At 41.8% G+C, this 23,010-nt stretch overlaps 1 protein-coding gene across 3 annotated transcripts in view; it reads left to right on the forward strand.

Annotated features, from left to right (window-relative positions):
* The window catches only part of MARCHF8 (membrane associated ring-CH-type finger 8), a 315,603-nt gene that overhangs the window by 81,162 nt on the left and 211,431 nt on the right, over positions 1-23,010 (forward strand). For 2 of the 3 annotated variants that reach the window (XM_063435261.1, XM_063435264.1), the window contains exon 2: positions 19,868-19,938. The exons of the other annotated variant lie outside the window; for it this stretch is intronic. The gene's annotated coding sequence lies outside the window, so the exon portion shown is untranslated. The remainder of the gene's footprint in view (positions 1-19,867; positions 19,939-23,010) is intronic. 3 annotated transcript variants of the gene reach the window in all.

The following is a 23,010-nucleotide window of genomic DNA, read 5'->3' on the forward strand; positions in this document are numbered from 1 at the left end:
GAACAAACAAAATATATATATATAATGCATATGCTGATCCTTTAAAATTATTTTTCTCATATTCTTTTTAGTTTTAATGATCTCAGCTGACAAGCATAGCCCCTTAATGTTATTACTATATAGATGAAATTGATATTGCCAATATTGAAGCGGAACGTTTTGTATTAGCAATTCTGGCAATCTGTGGCAGGGCGAGGGTTGCTTCAGGGCCCCTCAGCCTTCTTAAAGGAACACTATAGTCACCTAAATTACTTTAGCTAAATAAAGCTGTTTTAGTGTATAGATTATTCCTCTGCAATTTCACTGTTCAATTCACTGTCATTTGGGAGTTAAATCACTTTGTTTCTGTTTATGCAGCCCTAGCCACAGCCCTAGCTACACCTGGCTATGATTGACAGAGCCTGCATGGAAAAAAAAACTGGTTTCACTTTCAAACAGATGTAATTTACCTTAAATAATTGTATCTCAATCTCTAAATTGAACTTTAATCACATACAGGAGGATCTTGCAGGGCCTAGCAAGCTATTAACATAGCAGGGGATAAGAAAATCTTAATTAAACAGAACTTCCAATAAAGAAAGCCTAAATAGGGCTCTCTTTACAGGAAGTGTTTATGGAAGGCTGTGCAAGTCACATGCAGGGATGTGTGACTAGGGTTCATAAACAAAGGGATTTAACTCCTAAATGGCACAGGATTGAGCAGTGAGGCCGCAGGGGCATGTTCTATACACCAAAACTGCTTCATTAAGCTAAAGTTGTTCAGGTGACTATAGTGTCCCTTTAACACTTACCAAGAATGATTTGACCAAGAACCTTGTATGGTACTTAGTCTATAGCAGGGGTAGACAACCTTTTAGCAGCACTGTGGCGAAATAGGATTGTGATGTCCCGTAGCGTGCCCGTTTTAAAAAAAATGTTTTATTGAGGTGTGTATGTTGCCGTATTCTGCTTGTTATTTATACTGTAGTTGCTTTGTATATTGTAAATGTTCATGAGTAGTTTGTGGTATCGTGTATCGGGCTGTGCATGGGAGCTGCTTGTAGAATTGTGTGTGTGTGTATGGATTTGTCACATTGTGTATTTGGTAGTGTGTGGATGTGAGGGGCTGTTTGGGGTATTGCATGTGGGGTTGTGTGCATGTATGTGGATTGTCAGTGGTGTTGAGTTTGTGCTGATTGTGTGTTGTGTTTGTGTCTGTGCTGTTCGTATTATTTGTTTGAGGGGAGGGTTATGCTGCATTACTGTGTATATCTAGCAGTGTGGGTGGCTTCCAGTTGGGACCAGGCTGGCCAGGTACAGGTCAAGGACAGGAGCTGCAACAGCAGCTGTGGGCTGCTCTATTCCAGTGTGGATTCCCATTCACAAAGTGCTGGAATAAAGGGATCTGAGATCTCTTCCTCTATGTGCTGCAATGCTTAAATTGAGGATTGCCCTTCACCACCTTTTTATATTAGCAGATATCTAAAGTTTACCTGGGACTCCTGATAGGCCAGAGCCTGTTTGGCTCTCGCAGCCTTGAGTGCCGTGTAAAGAGACATAGAGTGCCGTGCATGGCATACGTGCCGTAGGTTGCCTACCCCTACTCTATAGTACTATACCCCTTTACACTGGCTTAAAGTGGATATGGTAGGTAGACTTTCCCTTTTTTATGTAAATTATATTTGTTCTCTTTGTATTCAGGATCCACTTTTTTTTTTTTTTTTTTTTAATAAAAGCTTTTAAATAAGAAATAAAGCAATTAAGCTGACCTGTAATCCAGACTGTACCAGTTTCTCTGCCGCAGCCATAAAGCATTAGTGATGTCTAGCGTTGTCCTGCTGTGCTTGATGATGCCAAATATGAAGACTAATTGAAAAGATTGACATTGGCTTGTGTTTGTCTAACTAAGGTTAATGTGTACTTGACATGATTTGGTGTCTTTTTAAAGGGGACATATTTTACAAATTATGTATTTGTTAGGTGTACAAAATACAGATAAAATAGGAAATTACACCTGTTCGTGCTGGAACTGTGCGTCTCCATTTTACATTACATATTCTGTCCTTTGTACCTGGCAGTCAGGGAATAGAAGAAATTAAACCTTGTTTCTCTTTTATCGTGCTTCAATGTATCTCTATGAGGAGATGCTTTGCTGTAGCCTCCCAATGCTTTCCTATGGGGAAGCATTGGATCGGCTGAGATCAAAAAGGAGGTAGAGCGGGGTTGGAGTCAATTGCGACCGGACACACAGCAGCGGAAAAAGGTGAGTGAGCTTCTCACAGGGCCAGCCAGCCATCTCCTGAGACTATAGTGTTCCTTTAACACAACTTAGATTATTTTCAAGTTGTGTTTTATTTTTATTTATTTTTTTCATTTGTGCAAATTCTAGAGATTTTACAGTTCCTCTTTTAAAGAGCATAACATTTTTATATACATAGTGTTAGCCTAATTTGCTACAAATTGCATAGGTGAAAACTTACATAATTTTTACTATTTTGGGCATTAATGTTTTCACAGTGCAGTCAGCAGAGTAGCAAAGAGGTCCGGGGCAGCTATTTACCTCTACGTGACAATGCGATATCCCACAATCATAGAGTGCATCCTCATGCTATTGAATTGTTAGATGCCAATAACATTGTGGGAGTGCGTGTTGGAGTGAGGTGGTTATACATCTGTACAGAAAAAAGGGAACCAGCTAATAATCTAATAATAGAAAAATGTGCAAAACATAGTGTAAATCCACATTAATTGAATTATAAGTGCTGTAATCAAATGCACAAGATAGTCGCATTATCAGGTGTGTATAAGGTGCCTCCCCAGATGGTAATGGGGGGGCTGTGTTCTACTTCTATGGATATTCACCACTAAGATGCAGGACTCCAGGTGGTACATTGAAAAATATCAACTTTAATTGGTACAGCATAAAATTATTTTAAAAAAACCAAATAGTGACAGTATGGTAGGTCCTATGCGTTTCGTCCTAGACATATAGGACTTCCTCAGGGACCAAACAACAAAAACAGTGATCACAATTTAAATGCATCAAAAAAAGAAGCATAACAACCCCCTCCCGCAAGTCCCTTAAATAGGGCTAATCCCTAAATCCATCTGTAATCTGGTGGGCGTCTTCTGTCTACTGATTGGACTTGTGTTGGTTAGAATCACCTGTTGTGTTTGGTGCAATCTTTCTTCGGTTCTTCACAGCTGCTATTTTCATATTCATCCGTGTAACCGGAAGTTGACACATTTTTTGCCATAAGAAATGTCCCGGAGAACGCATTAAATTCGTAAACCGAGGTCCCACTGTACACTTATAGTTTAAAGGGTTGATATCATCGTACAGAGAGAGTGGATTTCCCGTGAGATGGCAGATATGGAATTATGGAGACCCCACTGACACTTGATATTCCTAAAGTCAGATGAAAGGGCAAGTTTAATTTTGTCTTCTGTATCATACTTTAAAATTGGCCTAAACTATGGTTTATCAACAATTTAATGCACTTTGGCAATTTGTTGCTGTTACAAAGGAAATGAGCCAGAACCAATACAGAAAACACTTGTGGAGTGTTTCCTATACAAATGTTGCTGTGATATGACTTGAATTCAGTAGAATTGAGTCTGCAAGACATGCTTAAGCATCTATACTGTTTTTCTTTACTGGAGTAAGTTTGTTTTGAAGATCCACCACTCCAAAAGTGAACTTCTGCTAAATTTCAATTCAAAAAATGTGCAACGTCATGGAGGCCTTCAAGGTCATCCTTGGTAAATGGGTTGTGTTGTCATTTGGTCAACAGCACAGTATTGAAGGTTTTTTTGTTTAGTTTTTTTTCTCCATTTTTGATTTGTGCCTCTGAGCAGGTAAAACCTGCTTTCTACCTGTCTTAGAAGGGCAAGTCTGTAAACACGACACTTTGAAAAGCTGAATGCCAAGCTGGTACATTTTGCTTGCTTTTGTCAGAATGCTTATTTTTGTACCCTATGTTTTCTTAAAGCTAATAAATAAATAATTTAAACATGTAACATATTTTCATGTAAAAAAGCCATTTTAAGCAGTTTAATAAGGCATGTTTATGTACATGTGCGGCTTTCTTTCTGCCCCCACAGCACCAGTGCCAAAACTAGTTCTAAAATATTGTGTGTGTGTGTGTGTGTGTGTATATATAAATATCTATCTCTCCAATAAATTGGTAATTTAGCTATTTAATGTCTTGGGACTCCTCTTTGTCTGCCCTTATTTTCTTGGCGTACCAGATTTATAGGTACCGTATTTTTCGCTCCATAAGACGCACCTCACCATAAGACGCACCTAGTTTTTAGAGGAAGAAACCCAGAAAACAATATATTCTGAACAAACTGTCCCATAGTGTTTCTTACTATGGGACAGTTTGTTCAGAATATTTTTTTTCTCCCCTGTCCCATAGTGTCCCCCCTCCCATAGTCTTCTCCCACCCCCTCCCCATAGTCTTCATCCCCCCTCCCCTCCCCATAGTCTTCATCCCCCCTCCCCTCCCCATAGTCTTCATCCCCCTCCCCTCCCCATAGTCTTCATCCCCCTCCCCTCCCCATAGTCTTCATCCCCCTCCCCTCCCCTCCCCATAGTCTTCATCCCCCCTCCCCTCCCCTCCCCTCCCCATAGTCTTCATCCCCCCTCCCCTCCCCTCCCCATAGTCTTCATCCCCCCCTCCCCTCCCCTCCCCATAGTCTTCATCCCCCCCCTCCCCTCCCCTCCCCATAGTCTTCATCCGCCCCTCCCCTCCCCTCCCCATAGTCTTCATCCCCCCTCCCCTCCCCTCCCCATAGTCTTCATCCCCCCTCCCCATAGTCTTCATCCACCCTCTCCTCCCCTCCCCATAGTCTTCATCCCCCCTCTCCTCCCCTCCCCATAGTCTTCATCCCCCCTCTCCTCCCCTCCCCATAGTCTTCATCCCCCTCTCCTCCCCATAGTCTTCATCCCCCCTCTCCTCCCCATAGTCTTCATCCCCCCTCCCCTCCCCATAGTCTTCATCCCCCCTCCCCTCCCCATAGTCTTCATCCCCCCTCCCCTCCCTTCCCCATAGTCTTCATCCCCCCTCCCCATAGTCTTCATCCCCCCTCCCCTCCCCATAGTCTTCATCCCCCCTCCCCTCCCCATAGTCTTCATCCCCCCTCCCCTCCCCATAGTCTTCATCCCCCCTCCCCTCCCCATAGTCTTCATCCCCCCTCCCCTCCCCATAGTCTTCATCCCCCCTCCCCTCCCCATAGTCTTCATCCCCCCCTCCCCTCCCCTCCCCATAGTCTTCATCCCCCTCCCCATAGTCTTCATCCCCCCTCCCCTCCCCATAGTCTTCATCCCCCCTCCCCTCCCCATAGTCTTCATCCCCCCTCCCCTCCCCTCCCCTCCCCATAGTCTTCATCCCCCCTCCCCTCCCCTCCCCATAGTCTTCATCCCCCCTCCCCTCCCCTTCCCATAGTCTTCATCCCCCCTCCCCTCCCCTTCCCATAGTCTTCATCCCCCCTCCCCTCCCCTCCCCATAGTCTTCATCCCCCCTCCCCTCCCCTCCCTATAGTCTTCATCCCCCCTCCCCTTCCCTCCCCTCCCCATAGTCTTCTCTTCTCTCCCATACTGTCCCCCTCCCCTTGTCCCATAATTACTTACCTGTCTTGTAGCGTTTCTCGGCAGCACAGGGCGCACCGCGGTACTGGAACTTGAATTTCATGTTCCGGTTTCCGGCGGGACTGAAAGGAAGTGCGCACACTGAGCTGAGTGCGCACTTCCTTTCAGTCCCGCCGGAAACCGGAACATGAAATTCAAGTTCCAGTACCGCGGTGCGCCCTGTGCTGCCCAGAAACGCTACAAGACAGGTAAGTAAAACTTCATATTCGCTCCATAAGACGCACAGACATTTCCCCTCACTTTTGAGGGGAAAAAAGTGCGTCTTATGGAGCGAAAAATACGGTATATTTAATATAGTTTTAAAGGAGGCTGTTTTGCTATTGGCTGTCTGCCATCAGTATGTTTTGTGTGCTGGTGTCAGAGCCAAATTTGCACAGAGTTCACATTAGTGAGATGTGCAACTCTTTTTCCAGGCTAACTAATGACAACACAATGGCATGGCTTGAGATGGAAGTACACCTACTGCAGCAGAGGGGTTAAACAGTTATATTGAGTTAGCGTATGAAACAAAGGATGAATATAGAATTAGAGATTCATGAATTTAAGTTTTTTTTATATATATATATATATATATATATATATATATATATATATATATAAAAATAGAAAATAATCTTGCACTCCATGAAATAAAAAGTTACTTGCCTGGTGCTTGTCAAGCAAAAATGTAGAGAATTGTAAAGATGATAGCACTCTCAGGACTCCAATATAAGATTTAACTTTTAATGATTCACAGGATAAAAGATCGACGTTTCAGTCTGCTATACACAGACTTTCATCAGGACTAATGTTAACAGTACAAATACACACTTATATACACATAAAAGAACAAGTTTCTTTTATTCTTTTATGTGTATATAAGTGTGTATTTGTACTGTTAACATTAGTCCTGATGAAAGTCTGTGTATAGCAGACTGAAATGTCGATCTTTTATCCTGTGAATCATTAAAAGTTAAATCTTATATTGGAGTCCTGAGAGTGCTATCATCTTTACAATTCTCTCTCTCTCTCTCTCTCTCTCTCTCTCTCTCTCTCTCTATATATATATATATATATATATATATATATATATATATATATATATATATATATACGCTAAATACAAAAGATACTATCCTGTCCACTGCACCTCTACAATATTTGACGGAGTGTGTTCACAGAATTCAGCTATGAACAAAGATGTGCAAAGGTTACTGTGTGGTGAAAATGCGTAATCTTGTGCACCACAAAAAAAAAAATGTTAAGATATAAAATTAGAACAGTTCATCAACTTGCCTGCCTCCTCCCCCCCCCCCCCCCCCACTCCTCCACCTGGGTGCCACCATAATAACAACTATACTAAGCTTTAGGGATTTTGGTGCTTGGCGTTTTGTCTAGAACACAAAATTGGCCAAAAACATGGTTGCATGTAACAAGACTTTTACGTGCGAGCCTGTCTAAAACAAATTATTCTGCAAAATTCGACTAAAATAAAAGGATATATGGTAAGCTTTGCAAGATTGTTTCCTTCTGTAGTGGTTTTCAAGAAATACATTATCGTTGGCAAGGAGACATTTCCGCCAACTAATTGGAGGGAAAAAAAACAAACTATGTTTTAAGAGGATTGCAGGAACATGTTTAGATAAATAACCAGTTTACATTATTGCTAGTGAACAACCAGTGTCCCAGTCCTAAGGTCTTTATCGGATGGGTAATAGCAGCAGCTTTGCAGTAGACCTTGGTGTATTTCAGTAAACCCACACTTCTTTATTGGCACTGTTTTGGGATGAGGCTATGAAGCACCACACTCTGGCTTCTTTGTACGTGACAGATGAATGTGACAAACTCCCTTCCTTCTGCTAAACTGCTGAGTATAAAGAGCCTTATTGAGTTTCGAGTGCATATTCCCTTGTCTGCTTTTCATTGATTGCCCTTTGCCTTTGTCGGTCTCCCTGGTCTTTTTTATTTATTTATTTTACTTGCTGTAGATACTGGAGATACTTTTTCCAACACTGGCAATTCTTTTATATCTGTATTCACTCTATTGAGCCTTCCTTTCATCTCCAATAAAATCTTTCATTGTGAAAACCTCATCTGAGATTAGAAAACCCTAGTCTTGATATATTTTTTTAAAATAGACTAAAAGCAAAATTTGAAAGAAAGAATGAATCTTGTAGTTTATAAACTTTACAAATGCAACATGCCCTTCTCAGGTTACTGAAATGTCATCAAAATTAAATCGCGATAACCAAAAAGAAGTAGCGTGACCATTCTGAAACCTCATATTGGTTACAGCCAATCCTATGGGGAAGCATTGTGATTTGCTCAGAACAACACTTCTGATGATGTCTGCAGACAAGAGGCAGTTCACGGGCAAACAGGGGCAGAGCCAGGAGCTGCAGATTTGAATACAAGTAAGATTTTACTATATTTAGGGTGGCAAGAGGGAGCCAGAGGGGCTAGATGGTGGTTTTAACAGAAATATGTTTGGGTTCCTAACCCTATAGTGCTCCTTTAAGCAGAATAGTCTTATGCATGTTACTTCCAAATCATCATTAAATTCCCTAATGTTAAAGGAGCACTATAGTGCCAGGAACACAAACTCTTTTTCCTGGCACTATGTAGTCCTTAGGTCACCCCACCCTCATGGCCCCTTTCCCGCTGGGCTGAAGGGGTTAAAAACCCTTCAGCCACTTACCTTTCTCCAGCGCTGGACTCCCTCGGCGCTGGGGAACTCTCCTCCTCCTGCCGACGTCAAGCACCGCGCAGGCATTCAAACTGCCCATAAGAAACCATTACTCAATGCTTTCCTATAGACGTCCGCGTCTTCTCACTGTGATTTTGACAGTGAGAATCGCGGAAGCGGCCTCTAGTGGCTGTCAGTGAGACAGCCACTAGAGGCTTGATTAACCCTCAGTGTAAACATAGCAGTTTCTCTGAAACTGCTATGTTTTCTTCTGCAGGGATAAAACCTGGGGGGCGGGGCCTGGCAGCCATGATGGCCGGACCTGTACTCTAAGAGCTCCGACACCAAATAACGAAAAAACGCGCATTTTAATCAAACAAATAAAGCCTGTAGCACACGAGGCCCAGGGAATGAAAGGGCACTACTTACGGATCAAAATGATACCAACCTCGAGCCGGAGCTCCACGGAGATCCCGGTCATGCGGCCTGAACAGAAGTGGGGCCTGAAACCAGGGAGAGGCGGCCGACCTCCCGGTATGGAGCCCGCTCACAAGCGTGGGAAAATCAAGACCCTGCTGCCCCCCCCTCTGGACCGGCGGGGGATATCCCGGTCCATGCTGGGGACGACCACCCCAGCAACACTGCCTGATCACCCAACAAAGTCTACAGCTAGACGGGACTTGCGAGACCCAAACAAAATGGCGGCACAAAAACGGCCAGCAACAAGACTCCCACTGATTAAGCCTCCCAGCAGCACCATAGAGTTCTTTGCAACACTCTGCACTCACCTCTGGACGAAGCTCCAAAACCGAGTACAGTCCTTCCAGCAGGCGAGGAGAGAAGCGGTGGCCTGGATCCGACCGGCAGCCAAGAGACAAATGGGCAGACTTCCCCCACGAACCTCCAGAGAGGGACCCCAGGGGCAACGCCGGGAACCAATACGGCGGGAAACGAAACCAGGCTCCCTGAGTGCCAGCACACGCACCGACACGCATCAGGACGAGACCCATAAGCATGCCCGACCTGAGCATCACCAGGCGGACTCAGGAACCCTGGACCAGCGGAGAACAACCTCACATCTCCCATCACGAACAGTTGCCAGCCACCAAGATGTAGCATGGACTCCCACTGGGGAGAGAAACTGGAGAAGGGCCCATCCACGATCCACTGGAGAGGAAGGCTCACTGGGGCACCGAACCTACCTACAACCACACAGGACAATACACCGACCTGCCCCGAGCTTTCCGACCTTGGGCATCGGCTGACCGACTATTTGCACGGCAGAGCGGAATCACCTGGTGCACCATGGACTTACCGGCCTGCGGCTGCAGACGCCCGATCCTATGCAGACTGCACCACTAATGAGTATTTAGTTCTGCTGCATATGTCTAGGTTTAATTTGCTCTTGTTTTTTCACCTCTATCATTTACTATCACCCAACAAATAATCATTTGTTTAAACTAAAGTATACAGCATAATGCTACCTATATTGATCTACTTTACTTTAGAAAGCACTCACATGTGGAATACCAAGGCACACACACAAAGCTCTTAGGTGAAATGGTGTCTCACTGTGTGCTCATAAATAAATGCAACATACCCTGCCAAGCTACTCACACACATGAATAAGCCTGTTAGCTACCGTAATTGTCTTAATCGACTTGATGTTCTCTTTAATCTAAGTTTCAACGTTCTCATATAGTCACACAAGCTTAGGTGATCCACACTGACCGCTTAATATGTATTGTCGTAATGTGTAACATGTCTGCTTAATTTACAATCAGAACGACTTACATGTTTCAGCCTAGCATCTGACACAGCATATTGACCTACTACGTAGAAAACAAAAACGTCGTTTTATATGTTATGTTTTCTCAATCTCCCTAAGCGATGTACATCATTAATGTTTTATCCTGTTTTATATAATTACTAAAAAAGTGCAATGTCATTAATGCCATGTAACAATGCGTGTTTGCAAACTTGAATGCACCAGCTATTGTGGCAGTGTAAATTCACATGTTAACCTTATGCACGAACAAAAATAAAGAATTAAAAAAAAAAAAAAAAAACCTGGGGGACCTGGCACCCAGACCACTTAATTGAGCTGAAGTGGTCTGGGTGCCTATAGTGGTCCTTTAATATTAATTCACCTAAAAGGAATTTTAAGGTATGTTACCCTTTTTAATATTAGTGATTTGTAAAGATTACTTAATTATTCTTTCCTCCAACATTAAATCCTACCCCCTTCAGACATTTCTCCCTGACATTACTTAGGACCTTTTTGTACTATAATCCTGGCATAGAAAAGTACTCGACACCAGAGAAGGGCTGGAATCCGATTAACACAATGGGAATTTGAATAGAAGGAGCTCAAAGGGAAACTCCAGTGCCAGAAAAAAGATCTGTTTTTCTGGCACTGGAGGGTCCCTCTCCCTCCCACCCCCAATCCCTGGTTACTGAAGGGGTGAAAACCCCTTCAGTGACTTACCTGAGGCAGCGGCAATGTCCCTCGCCGCTGTCTCCGCCTCCGCGACGCTCCTCCCAGTGATTGCGTCGGCCGGTGGGCGAGTCTGATCTCGCCCACCGGCCGAGGAGACCTAATGCGCATGCGCGGAAATGCCGCGCATGCGCATTACGTCTCCCCATAGGAAAGCATTGAAAAATCATTTCAATGCTTTCCTATGGGGTTTTGAGCGATGCTGGAGGTCCTCACACAGCGTGAGGACGTCCAGCGACGCTCTAGCACAGGTTTCCTGTGCTAGAACCCAGGAAGTGACCTCTAGTGGCTGTCTAGTAGACAGCCACTAGAGGTGGAGTTAACCCTGCAAGGCAATTATTGCAGTTTATGAAAAACTGCAATAATTACACTTGCAGGGTTAAGGGTAGTGGGAGTTGGCACCCAGACCACTCCAATGAGCAGAAGTGGTCTGGGTGCCTGGAGTGTCCCTTTAAGTTTCATTAAATTATTTTATTTAAAAAGATTTTCCACATATGTAAAGAAAGCCAAAGAGAGTATGCCCACTATCCTCTTCTCGGAATGGAATATTACATCAAAACCGGAAATTCAATCTGAGCAATTACAACTCACCAAGAAAAATATCCAACACCTCAATCTTTCTAGTCCTACTCCGTCTATAAGACGAGTCGAGATGTAATAGGTCAAAATAGGCACTTGCAGGTTTCATCATTAAGCTTACAGCAGTAACTATTGATAAGACAAATAAAAAGAGGAAGAGGGAAGAAGAGGTTGAAGGCAGGGGAATAGAAAGACAGAAGAAGAAAGAGGCAAAGAAAAAAGAGGGAGAAGAACCAGTAAGGAGGTTGGTGGGCTCCAAGAGGTGTCAATAGAGTGAAACCTAGATTGTCCCCATGCGATTTCTGTCTGTATATTCTTACCAGGGAGTCCACAGAAGAGCAGATTCCCCACCCATTTGTACATAAATTGCCATTGCATCTGCAGATATATCCTTCAGCCTGTCTATCCACTGCTTTAGGGTAGGAGCATCTATAGATTACCAGAGTGTAGGGATTAGTGACTTGGCTGCTTTTGAGTAGGCGTCTAATTCAGGTTAGAGTGAGCACGGTAACCTGCAGTAGCATAGCTTCAGGTTGGAGGGAAACACCTGGATCCAGCTCCCAGTGGGAAGACCTCTCCTCCAAGAGAGTATAGCTGTATAGCAATCCAAAAGAGCAGTATAGAAAGTGATTATAGCAAGTGTAGCTTTCCCCCACTGACATAAGTCGATACTGAATGCTGGGAGTGACCTGTTTTATTGGAGGCCACACATGGCCTTTTATGCAAAAGCCCCTGCAAGGGGTTTCCAGTACAAGAATACTGGGAAATCCCTCCCATGATCCTTTGTGCCTGAGAGATAATTATCCGAAAAGCAAACAATGTAAATTATCTCTCAGGTACAAAAACATACAATATAGAAACATCCCGAAAGTACCCCCAAAATCCATAGAAACCCCACAAAAGTTACATTCTCGGAGAGCCCCGATCTGGGTGACCAACATATCCAAAAATCACCCAGATCGGTTTAGTGGTTCGGTTTTTCTATGAAAGTCAATTATTTGACCAACCGCACATGGTCCTATGCCTAAAACAGTTCCATGAAATCGGTGCCAACAGTCGGTCTCTTTCGGGAGTGTAAGAGTGCATAAAATACCAAACTGAATCCATAGTTAACGTGTAGCTTCTTCACCTTGTTCGTGGGAACGATTCCACCGAACAGTGCCCTTCTAAGTTTTATAGAACCGAACGCAGGCGATGATGGAAGTCCGGCGGTGTGTTCGGGAGTATCCGTGTCCGATTTCAGTTCCATTAACTTGATAACCAAACACCGCTACCTGCGTTCGTGCAAACAAGTTGGCCGCCACCTCGTGATTGTTAATACGAGTTGCGGCCACCCAGACGAACAATTAGAACACTACGGTGGAACTCGTTACAAGGTGTCAATTTGGCTTAACAAGCACACGGGTGGTCTCTGGTTAGTGCAGTTGTTCAGTTCCCGAACAATATAATCCTAAATCACACGAACAGAGCCTTTTAAAGTGTATTTTGCAGGGCCCATAGTCCTGAGGCAGGAGGCTGGCAAGCAGGCTCTTCCAGGAGCCCGTGGTCGAAGTTATGTTCGCCACAAGAAATATATTTGTACCTCAAAAATATAAAAATATCAGCTAATTCTTGTGCCATTCTCTCGATCTGGCTTGTCTTGACTATTCAATTTTCAGGTTTTCTTTGACCTTGCGCTGTCTCTCATTGTCTTTCTCTTTATCATTTCACTTGTCTTTTGGCATGGTTTTAATGGCCAGGCCATTCTAAGGATCAGTGATACCTCTATCCTATATTTCGATTTTTCTATAGGATAGGTGTTGACTGCAGTACTGCGTGCTGGATTGCTTCTACATACTGTCAAATGAGTTCTGGACAACTTTTGTCTTGTCTGATCCTCTCATGACTCCTTTTGTTTGGGCTAAAGTTTCTGCACCCTCCGCAGTGCATTTTGTTTATTTTTTTTAATTTTTGATTGCATGAGGTCAAGGTTTTTGGCAATGAAACACCATAAAGGAAATCAATCTCTTGCTTGTCACAATGTTGCACAAAATTCTAATGCTTCCCCTTATGCTTGGGTTTGCAGTGGAAGCATATTCCCTGCCTGAATAACAAGCTAAATTAGTGATGGCTCAACTTTGTATCCATGATATAATGAACTACTTTACTCATAGAGTTCGGCCACAGCTGTTATTGCAAGGTCAGCTGTGATTGATGTAGTTATGTCAACCAATGGTTCTACACTTGTTGCTGTATCAATAAGGTAAAGTGGTTTAAGAGCGTAAATTACAGAATAATTTCTGTGTTGACCTACACTGCAGAATATTAGATAATTATCCAGAGTGGCATTAAAAAATAAAATAAAAATAAAAACCTTAAATAATAGTGGGAATGTTTTATAGTGATGTATGATACCAATTGTAACACCATGAACATGTTTTGTAACAGGCTTTACTGGTGACATTAATTCTTACCTTTTACCCAGGTACCTCATGGCAAAACAGTTTATTATGCTTTCGTAGAGTGGATTTGTATATCTAGAATTATTTAAGTGGTGGTTCTAGAGCTCTGTACATGCACTATACAAATAAGTAAAATAAATTTAAACTAAATGGATTCTACAGTCACCAAAACAACTTTAGCTTAATGAAGCAGTTTGTTTGGTGTATAGATCATGCCCCTGGTGTCTCTCTGCCATTTAGGTGTTAAATGCACCTTCCTGCATGTGATTTACACAGCCTCCCTAAACACTTTCTTTAACCCCTTAAGGACACATGACATGTGTGACATGTCATGATTCCCTTTTATTGCAGAAGTTTGGTCCTTAAGGGGTTAAAGGGAGATCTAGCATTTCACCTTCCTTTACTGTACAGTTGGTTTAATTTTAGTATTTTTGTTTTAACTTCTGCTCTGTTAATAAATAGCCTGCTAGTGTCTGCAGGATCCTGTGTGTGATTATGGTTTAAGTTAACATCTGATTGAAAACGAAACCATTTTTTTTTCATGCAGGCTGTGTTTGTTGCAGCCAGGGTAAGTGTGGGTAGATTTGCATTAACAGAAAGAATGAACTCCTAAGTGGCAGAGAATTGAACAGTGAGACTGCGTTGGTGTGATCCATACACCAAAAGGGCTTCATTAAGCTAAAGTTGTTTTGATGCCTGTAGTATCCCTCTGAAATGCAACATTTTTTATCTAGGCTTTTCTAAATATATTTGCTTTTTTGAATTTAAATTCTACACGTCTGTATTTTGAGGATATTTTGTCAATGTTTAAAGGGATACTATAAGCAGCAAAACAACTTTAGCTTAATGAAGTGGTATAGTCTCACTGCTCAATTAGCTGCCATTAAGAAGTTAAATCACTTTTTGTTTCTGCATTCCTACCGACAACTCCCCTGGTTGTGACTTACACAGCACCTATAATATATGATTTCATTTTCAAACCGCTCTTACAGGACAGTGTGTTTACTCTGGAAGTCTTCAACTTCTTCAACATAGTGTCATTTTACTACAGGGTTTATGGATTTGTCCTACATGGGAACTACAGTTTTATATTTAAACTTTGGTTGCCATGAATAAGTGCAAAATTAATTATAGAATAACCAAGTAAACTAACTCATTTTAATTTGTGTCCTAACCGTACTGTCCTATACACAATGTACGGGTAGGCTAATATAAAGAAGGGATGTATGAAATATGTTTGTCATAAGTAACCGGTAGATATAGTGTAATGGCGTACCATATGTTCTGTTTCTATTTTTAAAGATTGGCTTATTTAGTGACAAATTCACTATATGATTTCCAGTAAGACTGATCGTTCGCATGGCCTTGTTACTTTCCATTTTAACACATCCTTTCCACATGTTAGTTTCATTTTGTGAAAGCAGTCTTGTGGCAGGACTGACTGACACATCAGCAATTAAGTTGAGTTCACCAAGGTTCGATCCTACAGATGTCTGAAAATAAACAAGCAGCAATAAATGAAAAAATAAATAAATATATATATTCCTTTTTAATTTATGAAATTAAATATTATCTAAACAAAAACGACTTTTCAGTTAAGTACAGAGATTTATGGATAAGATGCTTTTGCAAAGTAGCTAAGTAGATGGCAATCTTGAATATAAGACACCAGTGCAAACACATCCTTATCTATGGTGTAGAATAGGGCAGAATACATTTAAAGTATTTGTGTGGATCCAAACTAGGTTTTACAAACCAATTTTGCTTCTTTGTGTGTCTGTGCTTGTATTTATGTGTGTATAACTGTAAATGTGTCAAGAGGTGTGTTAGGGGTAGAGTTGGGTAGGTTTAGAGGGGTGCCAGGGTGAGGGTTTTAGGAACATTTAGGGTATTTTTTCACCCTAGCAATACCCCTTTATGACCATATAAAAGCCTGACAGTACAAATTATGATAAAACCGGCACAGGAAAAACAAAAAAAGTACAGATAACAGTGTAAAAAGAAATCGGTCAGAACATAGTAAGATACCATAATCACTCTTAAACTTGTCCGCTGTTCACTTGAGGTAGATCGGCAAGATATTTTAAGTGTGTATACACATAGCAGAAACATTCCATTAATTTCCATATCGATTGTTCCTCTTGAAGACTTTTTGCGCCACAATTAATACCTTTTTTGTACTATAAATGTGTAGATGCAATCATACGTTTTAATACTAACCCATATAACCTGAGAGGGTGTTTCACTTGATGATCCTTTGTTTGACAAAGAAGTCTCTGGTTGATTCAGCTACATTATAATTATGGAAAAGAAGATCCACTCATTGACATCTGTTGCCTGGCTAACTCACTTGATGTCCCCATAGGGAGATATTGCCATGAAGAAGTAATGGTAACGCTTCCATGTACAATTGCACATAGGGATATTGCTCTTTATTCTACGGAATTTATCCCTCGACTGAAAATGAGGCTTTAAAAAAATATAGATTTTATTTTTTAATTGCAGCACAGATTCCTACTTACCAACCTTTTGCAGAATTGTAACTACAGTACAGAGTGAATAAGTGGTTTCCTTTCAATAACAATTTTAATATTTAGACTCTATTCTTGTTTTTTTTTAGCATACATTCTTATCATGATACATATGTGATCTAGGTTCACCAATATAGCCCAAGATTGTAAAAATGTAAATTTGTAAAAAGATTGTAAAAATGTAAATATATAAACATCCCGAAAGTACCCCCAAAATCCATAGAAACCCCACAAAAGTTACATTCTCGGAGTGCCCCGATCTGGGTGACCAACATATCCAAAAATCACCCAGATAGGCCAGCATTTGTGCTACCCCATCCAGTCTTATGGCAAGTATGAAGGTTCCGAGGTGACGAGTTCATCTAGTTCCTAGATCCAGTGTGACTCTCTCTTTATTTCCTTCTCAAACGTCTATAGTTCTGAATACATCAGGCCAGTTATCATTTTACAGTTTGTATGTCATTTCAAATGAACTGAATAAAAATTCTGTGAATCTTTAATTATATTCTTTTTCAGGTCAGATTCTATCACTCATGGACAGACTTCATTTCCCTGTGTCTGTATTAATTATCCACATTAATATTGTTTCCAATTACCCGTCAATATTATTCGCAACAGTTTCTGTTGGAACTTATTAATCAATCATGCAAAATGTACATCAATAATTAAATATATGCTAATATTGTATTTCCAATATATTTTGACCTTGCATATTGTAACAATGCCGATTTATTAATTATGACTGTGCTTTCCTTGATTATTAATATCCCTGGGGTATATTGCCAGTCCCTGAGATCAGTTTGATAATATTATACAAGGTGCCCATATTGGTTTTAATTAGATCTTACTCTGCTGCGCTTATTGCTGTACCCTTTTGCTCAGCAGGAAACACTTGCGTAGGTTGTGTGGGACTTACATATTGATTTTTGGCTCTTGCAAAAATTAGCCATCTATTAATGTCTTGTTGAAGCAGCCTTTCTTGTTGAAATGCACTGTAATGTTTGTTTTAGAGAATGAGTGTCTGCTTATACAACCATCTATCTCTCCATCTATCTATATAAAGATCAAATCCATTAGTGACATTGTTTTAGATCATCTCATAATGCCATATCAATTGCAAAAGGCAACTTTGGCTGCTTAACTTGTACCATTTTAAGTATTTTCACAAGGCCATTTTATTGCTGTTTCATTGTCAAAACTGGTACCATATTTGATTATAATTTTTTCCGGTTTTTTTTGTTTTGTTTTTTTAAATCTCTTTTTCTCGCACATATCGAATATTTGTGTAAACCTGGTATGTTACTGAGATACGAGTATTTGTACACTGCTGTTTTCCAAAAGTACATTTAGGATTTCTTGTGACCCAACATACAGAGCTTTAGTGACAGGGCTACACAAGGGTGTATCTATAAAAGAGTAAAACCCTTGTTAATCCTGGTCATCTTAAGGCCCAGTATATGCTCTTCGCATGACCAGGATTAACAAGTGTAGTAGTGGTTAGAAACAAGATGAGATCTATGGATTATAGAAAGTAATTTAACCAAAGGTCAAAGGATATCAGAAGATGGAATAGTAGAGGAAAGAGGACTGTTTAAATCCTCATTGGTTAGGCCATAATTGCAATACCAAAACATGTGCTAAGTCGCGCAGGTGACACATTGGAATGTGCTGAGAAGCTGTGTTTCGTGTCTGACATGATGCCCAAATGGCATACAGCACATCAACATGCAGCGTGTTTGCAGAAAACAGGAGCCCAAGAAAAATGTATACTGGAGCCGTGTTGTGGAAAAGATGTAGGGTCAGCTTACAGGCATACCTAATTTAGTAATTACACATATCAGATTGATTCACTGGGCTCATGTCACATGGAATGCATACCATATCTCTCTATTTTCCTATTTAGGAAGGATAGCTCCTATTCTGCGACCAAAACTTTATGTAGCATTTGAAGCAGAAACCCTGCACATACAGGCTCCTACCACTATGACCAAATCACCGAAGTAGAAATAGTGGTTGGAGTAACCCTTAAAATTACTGTTTAAGTGCTCCGATATTTTATATTGGTTTTAGTGACTGGGCAACAATGGATGCCCAGTTGCTAGTTTTAACAAGTTTGGCAACATGCCCCCACCCTCCGCATGGCCAGTGGGAGCATAGGAAGGTGTTTAACCTCTCTTCTTGTGTTGTGGTGGTGTTATTGACCCTCCCCCTCCCTACCCCCCATGAGCTTTGTATTTATTTCATTTTAGCTATTTAACTGGCGGCTGGCTAGCCAGCACTGGCTAGCCCCACGTAATTAACCCTTGCGTTTGCCGCGGGTTATTTAACTACCGTATTTATCGGCGTATAACACACGCTTTTTCTCCCTGAAAATAGGGGGAAAATGATGTGTGCGTGTTATATGCTGATATACCATATTTACTTACCTGTCTTGAAGCATGGGCCGGTGTTCAGCGCGCACCGCGGTACTGGAACTTCAATTTCAGGTTCCGGTTTCCGGCGGGACTGAAAGGAAGTGCGCACTCAGCTCAGTGTGCACACTTCCTTTCAGTCCCGCCGGAAACCAGAACCTGAAATTGAAGTTCCAGTACCGCGGTGCGCGCTGTGAAGCCGGCCCACGCTTCAAGACAGGTAAGTAAATATGGGACAAGGGGAGGGAGAGTGCACTAGGGGACACTGTGGGAGAGTGGGGGAACACTATGGGAGGGTGGGGGAACACTATGGGAGGGGGTGAGAATACTATGGGAGGGGGTGGAGAATACTATGGGAGGGGGTGGAGAATACTATGGAAAGGGGGGGACACTATGGGATGAGGGGGTGAACACTATGGGCGGGGGTGGAGTATACTGAGGGGGGGGAACACTATGGGAGGGGGTGGAGAATACTATGGAAAGGGGGGGGAACACTATGGGAGGGGGTGGAGAATACTATGGAAAGGGGGGGGACACTATGGGATGAGGGGGGAATACTATGGGAGGGGGGGAAATTTCCTGGAATTTCCTTCTTAAAATGAGGTGCGTGTTATACGCCGGTGCATGTTATACACCGATAAATACGGTACTTGCATGCTGGCTGCTAGCATTTCCAGCGGGTAAATAGTACTTAAAATGATCTTGCGTGGGCATGAAATCAAGTGAGCAATGATTTAAAACTTAGATCCTGCTGGATGCATTCTGCCCTTATGTAGCTTAAAATTGGTGCTTTGTTACCTCTGAATCCTATACTTTCTCCCACAACCAAATATTCCATGTACATAAACAACCCCAGTGTAGCTGGTGCAGACCTCCTGATTTAGACCTATTCCAACTAATGTAAGAATTCTTATAGTTGCTGTTGGATCTTTAATAACGACTATGGCACTTATGCGTATGGGTAATTTTGAGAATAGAAAAAAACGGCATTATCATAATGTAATGTAATTTTTCACTATCTACACTAGTATTGTTGTGGCACTTTTGTTTAATTTGTGAATATATTATTTGTGCTTAACATTAAAAAAATATATATATTTTTTAATTTCAGAGTATTACACCAACAACAGATATCTGCACCACTAAACTGTCAAAAGGGAACCACGTCCACCCCAAATACAAGTAAGACTTAAACTAACTTTTATATAACAATAATTTGTTCAGAGTGCAAGGCAAGACATATATACCTCCTATAACCTCCGATCCAGTATCAGCACTTTATTTAGTCTACCTCAATACAAAAAGAAAGCGGCCCGATCCTCATTTTCCTACAGAGCACCGCAATTATGGAACAACCTCCCGCACACTTTCAAATTTTCCCCAAGCCTAAAGTCCTTTAAGAGATCCCTCTCTACATATCTCAAAACAGAATGCACCTGTCATGGTTGAATATATATTCCTACCTGTTCTATGTTCAATTTTGTATATGTTGTGTATTAATATTGTTTTTGTATTTTATTGTACCCTATTGTTTCAATGTAATGTTTTGTGGACCCAGGACATACTTGAAAACAAGAGAAATCTCAGTGTATCTTGCCTGGTATAATATTTTATTAATAAATAAATAATGCAGTGCATTCAGAAAGTATTCTGACCCTTCTGTTTTTTCCATATTTTTCATGATGCCTGATACCGCTATAGATATGTGCAGTTCCAAGCAGCCAGTACTCTTATGTCGCGAGCCACGAGAGCATTACCATGGGTAGGCATGGCACATACCCATGGCATCCCACGGCAACGCTCTCGGGGCTCAAGAGAGAAGAGTACTTGCTGCTGCTGGAGGTGTAAGATTACTCTTCGGGCCCCCTCTTCACTGCCCTCCAGCTCCACTGGACCACCAGGGAATCACGTATCCTACCTCCCTGCCCACAAGTAAGAGGCAGGGAAAGGTGAGGGGGAGTGGATAAGTGAAACATTAAAAAAAACAAAAAACTGCTCACCCCCACATTTAATTTATCACCATAAACACACTACAACATCACAAACACACACTCTATGCACTACACTAACACAGACACTGCATCCACTATATACACATACACGCTGCGTCCACTATATACACATACACACGCACACGCTGCATCCACTATATACACATACACACACACACGCTGCGTCCACTATATACACATATATACACACACACACACACACGCTGCATCCACTATATACACATACACACACACGCTGCATCCACTATATACACATACACACACGCTGCATCCACTATATACACATACACACACGCTGCATCCACTATATACACATACACACACACGCTGCATCCACTATATACACATACACACACACACGCTGCATCCACTATATACACACACACACACACACACACGCTGCATCCACTATATACACATACACACACACACGCTGCATCCACTATATACACATACACACACACGCTGCATCCACTATATACACATACACACACACACACACACGCTGCATCCACTATATACACATACACACACGCGCTGCATCCACTATATACACATACACACACACGCTGCATCCACTATATACACATACACACACGCTGCATCCACTATATACACATACACACACACGCTGCATCCACTATATACACATACACACACACGCTGCATCCACTATATACACATACACACACACGCTGCATCCACTATATACACATACACACACACGCTGCATCCACTATATACACATACACACACACACACACACACACACACACACACACACACACCACATCCACTATACACACACACTGCATCCACTATATATACATACACACGCACACTGCATCTACTATACATACATACACACGCACACTGCATCCACTATACACACGCACACTGCATCCACTATACACACGCACACTGCATCCACTATACACACGCACACTGCATCCACTATACACACGCACACTGCATCCACTATACACACGCGCACACACACACGGCATCCACTACACACCCGCGCACCCACACCCTGCATCCGCTATGCACACACCCTGTATCCGCTATCCAAACACTGCATCCACTACACAGACCCATAATGCATTCACCACACACACTGCATGCAATGCACAAATACACACTCTGCATCCACTACACAGACATTGCATCACTACACACACTGCATAACATAATGGATGTGGGCATGTTTTGCTTGGTGTGGTTTTGTTGGGGATGAGGGGGAAGCATTTCATCCTTTGACCCAGGCAGCAAAATGCTTTGGGCCAGCCCTGCTCAGTCCCATAACCATAACTCAGTACTTGGTTGAAATACATTTGGCAGCGATTACAGCCTCAAGTGTTTTTGGAGATGCAAAGGAAGAAAATGGGGAAACCCAGATATAGACGAGCCAGAAATGCACTTGGCTCTAGCGTGTAGCGCTTGTAGGACTGTCCAGACATTCTCTCCTACTTTTAAGCAGACTAAATGGCAGTGTAGACTTCTACGTTAGAATACATTTTCATAGTGTGAACCGTATAGACTGAATAGAACTAGTCACGGTTCCTTGGAACTAATCACGTGATAAAGATTCTAGTAAGCTGGCTCGACACTGGGTTTAGCATTTCAATTCCACAACACATTAGAAGTGGTTTCCAAAGCTCTTCAATATTTATTAATCTAAAAACAAAGCATAGAAATAAAAACATAGAAACAATAAAGTAATGAGGGTAAATCAAAACGTGTTTCACCACGCAGACGTCTTCAGTTGTAGTCAGTCACAAAGTGCACCGGCCTGGTGCCTATTTGGGAATATACCTTCTCTATCTAACGAGAATACCATGCATGGTCATTAGCGTAAGGACAGACATACAAGATGACTGAATTTCACAGCTTTCATAGCAATTCAAAGAGAGAGTTAAAAAAAGTCTCTGAAAACTAAAAATAGATTTGTTTTCACTGATCCGCAGACTAGTGTAATTTTGCCAAAAATGAAAAATTAACTAAGCACATGAATACATCTTGCATATGACTGTGTGCGTGACAGGTAATGGCAAGCTTTTGTTTCATTTTAAAAAAAAATTTAAATGGAAAAAATAAAAGTTTTCACGTGCCAGCTTCCCCTTTATCTGTTTAGAACAGACGGTGACTTATTTTTCACACAGTGATGGTAATTTCACTTTTGTTTAGAGATAATGTTCCTCTGAACAGGAACCTCCAATGTTTGAAAGGAAATGTTTGTGCA

This window comes from Pelobates fuscus, chromosome 10, assembly GCF_036172605.1.
Source record: "Pelobates fuscus isolate aPelFus1 chromosome 10, aPelFus1.pri, whole genome shotgun sequence".
In the NCBI taxonomy this organism is placed as follows: domain Eukaryota; kingdom Metazoa; phylum Chordata; class Amphibia; order Anura; family Pelobatidae; genus Pelobates; species Pelobates fuscus.